The sequence below is a fragment of the Sciurus vulgaris genome (assembly GCF_902686455.1).
Source record: "Sciurus vulgaris genome assembly, chromosome: 17".
Taxonomy (NCBI): domain Eukaryota; kingdom Metazoa; phylum Chordata; class Mammalia; order Rodentia; family Sciuridae; genus Sciurus; species Sciurus vulgaris.
In genome coordinates this window covers 40,045,338-40,057,922 of record NC_136478.1, presented here as the reverse complement: position 1 = coordinate 40,057,922, position 12,585 = coordinate 40,045,338, and positions in this window count along the sequence as shown.

Below are 12,585 nucleotides of genomic sequence, written 5' to 3'. Positions count from 1 at the left end.
TAAAAATTAGATCAAGTCATGTTACATTCATAATTATGTCAAAATAAATCCTAATGCTATGTTTAACTAAAAGGAACTAATACAAATTTTAAAAACTGAGATACTATAAAAATATGTAAGAAAAACCCCTGCAAAATCATCTTGACCTTATCCAGGATTGTTATTAATGAGGTTGGTATAAATATGCAATTCTGAAACTATTTTTGTGTCTTATAGAATAGAAATGATGTGTAAATATGTTGCTATAAGCTGGGTTTTCCTTGGACAGAAAATGCAATTTGAAATTAATTCCTTATTGAATTAGAGATTATCAATATGAATTCAGGATTTAAGGGAAAAAATACATTTCCTAATCCCTTCCCTTTAAAAGGGATTAAAAACAACAACAACCAGTTAGTAAGAAGCTCACCTATAGCCCAGGTCTTGGTTTCTAATACCATTCTCCACAAAAGAAAACCACAACTCCTTTGAAAGTGGCTAATTATACATCAGGACAAACAAAATTACACATTAAGCTTGAGATTTGCTGTTTTTTTCCAAACAAGAAGATAGTGTTCAAAACTTTTCAACAGAACATCAACCACTAATCAACATAGATGGCATTATACAAGTAGAAAATCACTATTTTATAATTCCCATTCCATTAATTGATTGAGCCTGGAATTAGCAATGGATGCTAAAAACTCTGGGTGAAAGATTGCTGGAGATAATAATGTCACAGTCTCAAAGTCTCAGTACTGAAAAATCTTCACACTAAGGAGATCTGACAGTCACCATCTTTGCCAAGTGAACATCATGGCAACCTAACATCATGTGCCTCCTGATATGTTGCAGTAAGTATATACATCCCCCTGTAATATTATTGCCCAAAGTATTAAACCTAAATCAAATAATGGAGAAATAATTGAAAAATCCAACTTGTGAGATATTCTACCAGACATTTAATCTGGTGCTTCAAAAAACACATAAGTGACCTTCCACGTCCCTTCCTTCCCCTGACTCTTTCCAAGTTCTGGTGACCACCATTCTACCCTCAACTTCGTGAGATCAACTTTTCTATCTTCCACATATGAGTGAGGTCATGCAATGCTTGTTTCTCTGAGCCTGGCTTATTTCACTTAACATAATGATCTCCAGTTTCATCTGTGTTGTTACAAAGGACAGGATTTCATTAGGGTAACTAAAGACAACAATTATGTGCTGAATATCTCCAAAGGCTAAAAGAAAGTATATCAATTGTTGTCACCACAAAGAAGTGATAGATGATTGAGGAGATAGTTTTAACCTGAGTTGAACGTTGCACAATGCATACACATCGTCAAAATGTCACATGGTACCCCATTATTATATCCTATTTTTATATTTTTTGTGTCATTTAAAAATAAAATTAAAAACAAACAGATGTTCATAATATAGAAAATAAGTAGAGGATAATCTGAATGGAAAAGGACTAGAAACATACAAACCAGGTGAATCCTCATAAAAGAATTCAATTATACAATCCATATTTGGGATAAATATAAAAATGTGCATATTAACTCAAATTTAGATATTATTAAATCGATGCTAATTCTCTCAGGTGTGAAAATATCAGTGTGGTGTAGGAGAGTGCTTTTATCATTAAAGGAGCAGAGTTTGTTACCAGTAGGCATCAATATACATGTTAGAAACCAGACAGACAAAATCCAAATGCAATAAAGACATTTTTAGACAAACCAAAACTTAGAGAACTTCTTACCAGCAGATCTGCAGAAAATAATGAAGGGAACAGCTTCCAGATGGAAGGTCAGAGATGCAGGGAGGAATGAAGAGCTCTGGGAAAATCTAAATGAAGAACTGACTATATCAAAAATAACAATGATACCTCATGGGGTTTCAAAGGCATAAAGAATACTTAACACTGATAGCGCTTGAGTTGAAACTGAGCAAAGGAGTTAAGGCAATCATTGTATTTACTGCAAAACTTGTAGTTAGCAAATTGTCATTAGCTTCTGGGTAATCAGTTGTCATCTCTCGGGCAGTATCTCCAGCTCAGCACCTGCTGTGGTTAGAGTGCGTCCCCCACTGTTCACGTGTTAGAAACTTCATTCCCAGTGCAACGGAGTCGAGAGGTGGGAGCTTTAAGAGAGCAGAGGAATGGTTTAAGGCTGATTGGGTTGGTTATTGGGGAGGGAGTCCAGATCAATGGAAGAGTTGAGTGCTCTCTCTCTCTCTCTCTCTCTCTCTCTCTCTCTCTCTCTCTCTCTCTCTCTCTCTCTCTCTCTCCATCACACATGCTTTCTTACCCTTCCACCTTCCACCACAGGATGACAGCCCTTGTAGGTCCTCTACCTTGGCTTTTTAGCTTCCAGCACTGTAAGAAATAAATCTCCGTTCTTTATAAGTTACATTGTCTTGGGTCTTCACGGTATCACAAAATGGACCAAGACATCACAATGGACACACTCTGAGCCATATATCCTTTATTCTGTTCTGTGTGCTATGGGATGTTCAGCAGCATCCCCGACCTCTACTCTCTGGCCACCACTATCAACTGTCTCCACTCTGCTCACCACCATAGGGTGACACCCAAAATCATCCCTAGGCATTGCCAAATATCCCTTGGAGTCTTCTTATTTGGGAACCACTGCACTGGGGTAACCAGGAAAGAGTAGTAAATGAATGTATTCCTTCTAAACTATAAAGGAAGCACTGGAGGGATTAATGAAATAATCCAAAAATAAGAAGAGGTGCATAGAATGCATAAGACTAATCAAAATAAAAGCAATCAATATACAAAGTAAAGTTTTTTTTTTAAATAAGCGCATGGTAGGATGGTAGACTTAAACTAAAATGTATAAATACATTCTACAACTAATGTACAACTAATTAGAACAAATGAAATTAAAAAATTATAAAATGTAAATGTATAAAATGCTCAATTAATAAAAAAATAAAGATTACCAAACTAAAATATCATGGAGATTCCACTGAATTCTTTAATGTCTTGGTCTGATAGAAGCACCTGTGCTCTGGAAAGCACTGAGCCTAGATTTAGAAACCTGGAGTTCTCTGTTTCCACCTGGCTGTGTGACCTTGGACAGGACATTAAAATTCTTCAGTCTTCATTATTTTATCAGGAAACGTTGGCTATGAATTACACCAGTGCTTCTTCCTGGGCCTCTGACTCCCCTGTGCATTATAATTTTTAGATGAGATTTTAGGAAAATAATTATATATCTGGGCCCCTCCCAGAATCCATGAATGGAATTTGGGGGAAGCAAACCACTTGCAGGATCCAGGCATTCAGGTCTCAAAATCTGAAGACTAGGGGAGAAAGAAGACAAAAGGAGGAGGGGAAGGAGAACAGGAAAGGTGAGGAGTGAAGGAGAATACTATCCAGTTATTTGTCACTGCATCTGTGGATGTTCTGGAATGTGAAATGGTACCAGAAACAGGAAGACAGAGTTGGTGGTGTCATCCATCTCCAACTCTGTTCCATCTCCTAGATCAACAAGGCTGCCCTGAGCCTGTGGCTTCTGCACATGGCCCACCAGCATTTGCTTAGAGCTACAGAAGAGAAGATTGGTTTTCCCCATTTTCTTAGGTAGGATGCTTATGAGGAGTGGGACGTCACTCTGGATAAATCTGAGGACACAGCCTCAAAAGAGTGTCTTCATTTTCTATTGCTTCTGTAACAAACAACCAGAGTTAGTGACTTGAAATTTTTATGTTACAATTTTGCAGACCTGTACAAGTCTGCCACATATTTCACCAGGTTAAAATCATGGCATCAGCAGGACTGATTCCTTTCTGGAGGCTCCAGTGGATAACACATCCAACATCTACTGTTGACCCCCATTCCTCAGTCCAGGGACCTTCCTCCAGTGTCACAGATTATCAGGAATGGTTGCTTAGCCCTTCCCATGTTCTCTCTTTGACTCTTCTCCCATTGTTCTTTCTTTTTTGACCCAGCTAGGAAAAGTGGTTACACGCAGCCACCATGAATAACACAGCAACATCTTCCCATCTCAAAGTCAGAACCTTTAATCACACCTTCTAAGTCACTTTTTCTATTTCAGGTGATATAGTCACTGGTACTGATGATTGGAGCATGGATACCTTTGGCGGACCAGGTCATTATTTGCATATCACCAAGGCTGACCATGAGTTGTCTTGGAGTTGGGCAGGGCAGAATCTGGTTGAAAATCCTATTCAGACATGGCTCTTAGGACCATGCTTTCTTTATTCTTACATTACCCTGCAGGAGTCTGAGTCCTGGGAGAGTAAGCTTGATTGGCTGAGCTCTAATTGTATGCCCTGCTTGGGCAACTTGATTGACAGCCCCGTTGAGGCTGCAAATGATGGGGGAGAGGCAATTCCCTAAAAGAATATCAGGGTACTGTTTTGTAAAGAAGGAAAATGGGTGGTGGACTGCTAAAAATTAAAACCCAATGTCCCTGTACCAGACACAGTGGGATAGAGGTTGCTTGGTTCTCGTTTCAAAGTGGCAGAAGAGGAATACCCAATAATTAAGCCTTAGACAATGGACAAAAATAGACCACAAGAGCCTAAATGTGGGAATGCTAATGAATGGAACTTTAGTTCTTTCTGGAAACAGAGGAAGAACCATGAGCATCCATTACCTATAAGGTGTACTGAATTTTAATTTCAATGTATATAATTATGGTAAAGTATAACAAATTACCTATGGTACACAAAAGCTTATAGGATACTATTATCCTTAATTAATGGGTAAATGCATGTCTTTTATTCAATGAAACTGATTTATTGTCTTAATTTTCAGATGTTCTGCCTCATGTTTCCACCGAAACTATCGCGTGCCCATAGTAACCAGCAGACACCAGGCATGTGTGATCTCCTTTATGACCTGCGCCTAATTAGTTTTTTATTGTCATCTTCCAACTCACGCTTAAACTGTACAAACAGGGGCAGCTCGACTCCCAATACTGATTAATAAACCTCCAGCCCTGGTCCTGCCATAAATAGGGCGTATTTATGGCGTGAGATCAACATCTAGTGTCTGTTTCCTTGCACTAGTTCTCTCGGGCAGGGGCAGAGTACAGGGGTGGTGGACAAGGCCCCTCCAGCCTCCGCCTTCCTTGTGGTGGCTGAGCCTCACCTGTCTGTCCTTCACCACCTCTATTAGGCTCCGCTAGTTAAGAGAAAGGGAAAGAAACGAGCTGAAAGTTGGTGGGTGTTGGAGCTTCGAAGTCCAGAGATCTCCGGCTAATTGCTGGTCCTAACAGGCACAATTAGCTGCTACAAGCCCTTTGAGATGGCCCAGGGCCTTTCGCAGGTAGCAGCCATCACCAGATAAAGGCTGAAATGTGCTCCACTTAGAGAGACACTTTCAGACAGGAATGTCACAGCCTGCCAATTACACTCTCCCGGTACACAGTCACTTCCCGGGGAGACGAAGAACCCAGAGGAGGACCCAGCATTAAAGGGACGTGGTGCAGGCTGTGTGCACAATCCCAGGAAGCTGAGTTGCAGAGATGGTGGGCTGGAAGGTGCTAGGAAGAGGGGAGGGTTTTTTTGCAAATTCAAACCTCATTGTTGAGCCTGTTGGAAACTATTTCATGGACATTTGCTCCCTCCGTTTTCTTCATCTGCAAGCTTTCCTGGCAAAACCACTTATCCTGTGTCTTTCCTTTTTTGTCTTGGGGTGTGACGGATTTGGACAAAAACTGGGCATTTCAATAAAAACAGTTTGTTCCTGGGGAAAGAGTGTTTTAAGTCAGAAGGAGGATCTGCCCCCACCCCACCCCATGCACCCACAATTAAATAGTTGCATATTAAGGTCACATTTTGCAGAGAGGGATAGGTTCCAAGACACTGTGTAAGATGAAAGTCACATTTCAAGGGCTGTTATGATTGCATATACTATAGATCATCCCCAAAACACAGTACCCATGGATTTGTATAGATAGCGCCATTAGTAATTTGTATGTGAAAATATCAACACAATTATGAAGTACATAATAAAACCCCCAAATCCAAATTATAATTTATTTTGTCTCATCAAACAAAAGGGAAGAATAGTGTCAGAGTTGAATTTCTGTATGTCACAATGCTCAACAGGTGGCTTGACTGTATGACACTTGGAACTCGGCATGTCCTCACTAGGATTCAGTTTTCTCATCTTCAAGAAGGTCAGAGACAGCAACCGATGATGCCATTACCAGGGCTGATGTTCCAGATGCTGTGATCTTGGGCAGTGCCCTGCTCTAGTGCATTGCTACCATCCCGGGTGGCTCCTGAAGCCCAGCCTTGTGCTTATTCTTCAGACCTCAAAGGCACATAATAGGGACAGCACACACCCCCACTTTGCTCTGATGCCCCCATGTCTGCTACACCCTGCCTGCAACTGGGGTGGCCATGTACCTACCACCTGTCACATGAATGAGCAGGAGTCCAGGGCTGGTGGAAATCCTCATGACAAGAAAGTCCCAAGGCCTGGAATATTTGACAGTTTGGGAATAATCAGAAAACAACTGAGCAGTTTCAGATGACCAGTGTGGAAAGGCATTGGGCCATTAACTAAAGCCTCCCACCTCTTTGCTTTCCACACCCAGGTCTACGTCAAACTTCACTTAAGACAACTCCTTCTTCAGATGGTTTGTAAAGTTTCGATACATGATGAGCCATTGGTCTTCAAAAAAAAAAAAAAAAAAAAAAAACACTGTGAGGAAACTTATGGTGTGGAAGATGAGCATCAGCTACCAGTGGGCCATTGGAAGACCTGGAGTCTGTACTCATTGGTGCCATTCCCTGGCTGTGTGATCTTAAGCAAGTCACTTAACCTTTCTGGGCCTCTCTTTCTTAGTTTTACAAATAAGAAAATTGTGCTTCATTATATTTTTTGTTCCTTCCAGTTTTAATATTGGAAGATTCTGTTTGCCTGCCTGATCTCTTGCAAGTTATTTCAATGTCTGACCAGGACAACTCCCTCCTCTCCAACAGGAAGAAAGGGAAAAGAAAGAAAAGGAGAGAGGAAGGTGGTGAGCATTTATTGTCTAAGGTCACAAAGCTTTTCTATAATTTTCTAGAAGCTTTATGGTTTTAACTCTTATATTTAGTTCTATGATCCATTGTGAATCACTTTTTGTGTATAGTATCAGAAAAAGGTCAAGAACAATTTTGTAATCTTAGGCTAGGCAAAGATTTCCTACGTAGTACATGAAGGAAATCAAGCATACAAAAAAAAAAAAAAAAAAAGAACATGATAAATCAGATTTCATCAAAATTAAGAACTTTTTCTAAAAGATGAGCAAAAGATTTCAACATATACTTCAAGCAAGATGATTTAAAAGAGGTAAATAAGCATAGGAAAAGGGCTTCAGTATCATTGGCCATTCAGAGTGTACATTAAAACCACAATGAGATACGACTGTCCACCCGCTGAAACAGCTAGCATTGCAGACGGACAATGTTAAGTGTTGACAAAGATGCAGGGAAACTGTCACTCTCACATATTGAGGGTACCCACATTTGGAAAACAATTTGGCAGTTTCTTATAAAGTTAAACATGTACGTACCTTATGAACCAGCAATCCCACTCCTAGGTATTTATATGCCCCAAAGAAGTGAAAGCATATGTTCATGCTAAGATTCGCACAGAGATGCTCTTAGTAGCTTTATTCAGAATAGCCAAGCTCCAGGAGTAACACAAATGTCCACCAGCTTGTGTGTAGGTAAACAAATTGTGGTATAGCCATACAACGGAATAAGGCATGGCAATAAATAAAACAGAAACAAGTACTGATAGATGCTACAACATGGATAGATGTAAAAATATTAGCAGAAATGAAAGGAGTCAGACCAAAAAACACTACACATGGTTGGATTTCATTTATATGAAATTCTATAGTGACAGACAAATAGACCAGTGTCTGTACAGGGCTGGACAGCAGAGAGGATGGTATTAACTGCAAAGGTCCCCAAGGAAATTCTGGGGTGCTGGAAGTGTTAAAAGTCTTGATTGCTGTGGCAACTGCAGGATTGCAGATGTGTATAAAAACTCATAAAACTACAAAATGCAAAAGTTTCAACTTAGTGGGTGCCAAGCACTGGGTCTGTTGTGGCTTGGCCTTGAACTTCTCTCTGGAAACATCTTGGTAGGCTGGAGAGAGGGGACACCTGTGCTCCAGGTCTGATTGTGTCAGGCTGGGGGTGCTATGGGGAAAAGAGCTTGTACCTTCCCCAACTGAGAGGTCCCCTTTGTAAGGGCAACTGTCACTGGACTCAAAGTTCTCCCAGGTGAGACTGAGGACAGGGTGGAGACACAAGGTGGCATGGACAGAGGTAGCTCAGTCATCTCCCTTTGTAGCATCAGATCCTTGGGAGTTGCAGAGCAAGATGGTGGGGACGGAGGTGCACTTAGTAAATAATCCATCTTCTCCAGAAACCAGGGTGTTATGAGGTGCATTTCTACGAACTCCTCCAAACACTTTTAGAAAAAAATAGTACATAGAGTGTCCCAAATGAGCAATTCCTTTTGGAAATGGGAAAAAGTGGAGGTGGGGTGTACATTCAGCATCTGAGCCAGAACGATTGAAAACAAATGAAGCTGTTTAAGCTCAGAGGCGACTCATCATAGTTAATCACCTCTGGGTCCTGGAGACTGTGTGAGGCACACTGTGACCTGGAAGATGATCCACAGTTGAAATCACTTCATGGAGTGAGACCCTTAGAAGTAGGAGGACCATGAAGACCATGGCTGGCCTCTTCAGACCACCAATCAACCAGAGGCTGAAGTTCAGATTTTAAAGTCTCAGAAGAATGATGGGTAAGCGCACAGGGGTTAGATGCAAGTCCCTGGTCCAAACTTCATGTGTTGGATTGGACAACAGGCCTCAATCCTCCAACAGAGACTTCAGTTGGAAGGTAAGAGAATTTCCAGGGGGCTTATGTGGGGCTAATGTGAGTAATAGCCCATTCCTCCCTCTTGCTGGGTTACAGCCTACTCACCCACACAATGAAAATTGACCTAGACTTTTATTCCAATATGTCCTTAAAGTTCTACAACAATAAGATTCTGTGACTCCTTGCATCTTCTCTGGTCTCTAGAGGTGGCTGATTTTCTCTGCCAGTGGTGTAAGAACCTCAGGGACCATGCCATTGGAAGCAAGTGTTGGGAAGTCCAGTCATCTAGACCTAAGGGTATGATAAGAATTGATTTCTCTTTCCATTGGAGGCATGTTCCAGTGGAGATTCCTGGCAAGAAGCTGAGTGGTCCTTCAGTCTTTCCCAGCACCCCTCCCCACACCCCATCTATTGCAGTGTGCAGACTTCTACTTAAAACCAGGGGGCAATTTCTTCCTGAGATGAATATGGTAGCACAGAGCTCCATTTATGAAAAGCATTGAAAGGATAAGGCTGACAGTCTGTGGGTGGGATTTCCCGTTCCTTTCCCTCCGATTTGAGCTTAGTAAATCGCAGCCTGTTTTCAGAGCTTCCGTGTCCTCCATGAGACGTGCCTGGTCGTCCTGTGTAGGCTGCCAAAGAAGTCTGGGTTGAAGATGCGTGATGGACAGCAATCAGAACACTGAACACACTTCCTAAGGCTGCACCTCAGTACCCAGCTTGAGCTGGACTTCCGGAAGGTGGGGCCTCATTCGGAATGATTGTCAAAAGAATTGAACCTATCAGGGTAGCTGAGGACACAGAAAAAGCTGAGTCTCCTCTTGATCAAGGTGTAGACTGCATAAAACTCCTTAACTCTGGAAGAGGGTGTGTGTTGTAAATGCGTGCATGCATAGGCTGTTCAAATTTGGAGCAAGTGCAATAAAACAAGGGACTGGGAATGTGGGGGCCTGTGGGAGCACTCAAGGGTCCTTATTAACTCAACCGCAGAGCCAGGAAAGGAGCACGATTTTGGTCAGTGGGAAAGAGGAGGAAGAGAACCAGGAGACTGTGGGTGTCATTAGGCCACGTACATTTGCAGTTAAATCCCGGACCAGCTACATAACTTGCAAAACCCAGAGCAAAGTGATAATACAGTGATAATACAAAGATTATGAAGAATTTCAAGAGGCAACCATAGGACAAGTGAAGCACAGGGCCCTAGTGTGTGGCAGGTATATGAGACCGCACAGGTGACACATGCAAATCTGGCCCTGATTACATCTCACCAATTCACACCTGCTCCTTGGAGGAAATTCACTTTCCACACTTTCCCAAGCATTGTATCACCAAGGGTTCTGCTTTCCCTTCTGTGATCCTTCTCCCCCTTGGTGCCTAGCTCTGCGTCTTTACACTCAGGAGGCATGCTCTATCTGTGGGTCGAATTGGCCTGAGAAGTTTGGACTTTGGTTAAATGCTGAAATGGTGCATCTTAGGTAATCTCTGAATTTATTTTCATGTAATTGTTTCTCAGCAATGTGTGCACTGGTGGTCCAGAGTTGCTCTCTGATGAGTGTTTGCTACTATCCTGTAGTAGGGGTCCACTCCCATCAATTCATGAGGCATGGCTCAGTTGCAGGCAAGATCCTGCAGGTGGTGGGGAAATTGATTTAGGACACCAGCTAGGGAGCAGCACTTGCCAGTTAACACCAGAAGACCCTGCAACAATTCTTCACTGAGAACTTCCTGATCCTGTAAGAAACTGCCCATCACAGTGGTCCATGAAGACCAAGCCCTAGACCTGAGTTTGGCTTTCAAGACTATAGTGAGCCTGCAGGATCCAGACCAAACTCAGTGTGACCTTCTCAAAAGCTGTCCTGGGAGCAAGGGCCGGGGTTGGCTCTAATAGTATTCAGAGGCATTACTGCAAAAGAGCAGATCAGGACACATTCTAATGGCCAGTTGGACACAGGAAGAATGAAGAGGATGGTATTTTGGGGACACCAAAAAAGGTACTTCTGAGCTAGAATGGTGGAGTTGGATCAGTGTCTTAACAATGTACCCTTTCCTCTTTATCCTGATCATAGTTGACACAGCTAGAATCTGCTTTTAAAAATTACAGGGGTGACCATATGTACTATTCCTATGATAGATAGGGTAGTAACCCCTTATCCAAGGTTTCAGTTTGCATGATTTCAATTCCTGCAGTAAACTGAGGGTGGAAAATATTAAATGGAAAATTTCAGAAATAAAGAACTCGTGTTTTGAATTGTGTGCCATTATGAGTAGTGTGGTAAAATCTTGCACCATCTTGTTTTGTCCTGCCCAGGAGATAAATTATCCCTTTGGGTCCACATCGTATATGTTACCCTCCTGGTTGTCACTTAGTAGCCCTCTTACTTTTCAAATTAACTGCTGTGGTATCTCAGTGCTTGTGTTCATGTAACCCCTATTTTACTTAACAATGGTCTAAAAACACAAGAGTAGTGATGCTAGCAATTTGGATATGCCAAAGAGAAACTGTACATGGTATACTGTAAGTGAAAAGGTAAGAGCATAGTGACATTTTGGGAGACAGATGGGGAGTGGGGAGAAAGACTGAAAGAGAGAGAGAAAGAGGAAGCACATTCATATATGCTTTATTACAGTATATTCCTCTAAGTTATATTTTAGTATTAGTTATTATTGTTAATCTCTTGCTGTGCCTGCATTTATAAATTCAACTTCATTGGGTATGTATGTATAGGAAAAACATAATGTATGGATGTGATACTAGTAACAGTTCAAGGCACCCACTGGGAATCTTGGAATATATTCTCATGGGTAAGAGGGGACTACTGTATACCTTTTCCTTCCTTCTGTAAGAAAAACAAATAGTGGCACAGAATAGTGGTAGAGCCTAGATTTAAACCCTGTGGCTGTAAGCCTGCCTATTACATTTCTTCCTTCCCACCACCAAAGAGAGCACTTTGAAAAATATGCACATCCAAGCTACTTGAAGAGACATTCTGATAGATTTGGCCCAGAAACCATGCATATACTACAAAACTTCCCCAGGAGATTCTGAGCCCCAGCCTGGAGGGTTAGTGTTGGGAGCCACAGGTCTCTGGGACTCCAGGTTCTTCCCAGCCCCCGCATTCTCCAATACTCCCATTCCAACTTTCTGACAAAGGCGGCTTTCCTTGTGCTTCACAGGCCAGCTCAAACTCTTCCCCAGTCTCTGAGTTAGATCTAATCACAGGGCCATTTTCCCCTGTCTTCAGTGGCTTCCAAAGAATAAAATTAGCCAAATGGATAAAAGCTTGTTGTGGGCATATGTAGAGCATTTCAAAGTCTATTTATCAAAAGACCGACTATTGCTTTTATACCATAGAAACTCCAAGTGCTTGATGACCCTGTCATTTGATTTTGTGGGGAAAAAAATTCAGCAGAGACATACAAAGTCACAGCCAGCAACTGCAGAGATTTTTCTGTGCTGGGTGTGGTTTCTGTTCTCAGAGGCAGCCGAATTCCATGTCAACCCGTGGGGTGCTCTCCTGCTAACTCCAAGCACTCGATCCCTAAAAAGCAGGATAGTTGGGCTTTGTTGATTGCTGCCTTGTCTCCCAACACCCCAGTTCCTCAGAGCTTCCCCAGACTGAGTGTTATGACCCAAATCCAGGAAATAACCTTCCCCACTAGAAGCCATTCCTCAATGTGCTGCCATCACCTGCACAGCCAGTGTGGCCAAAATGCCTG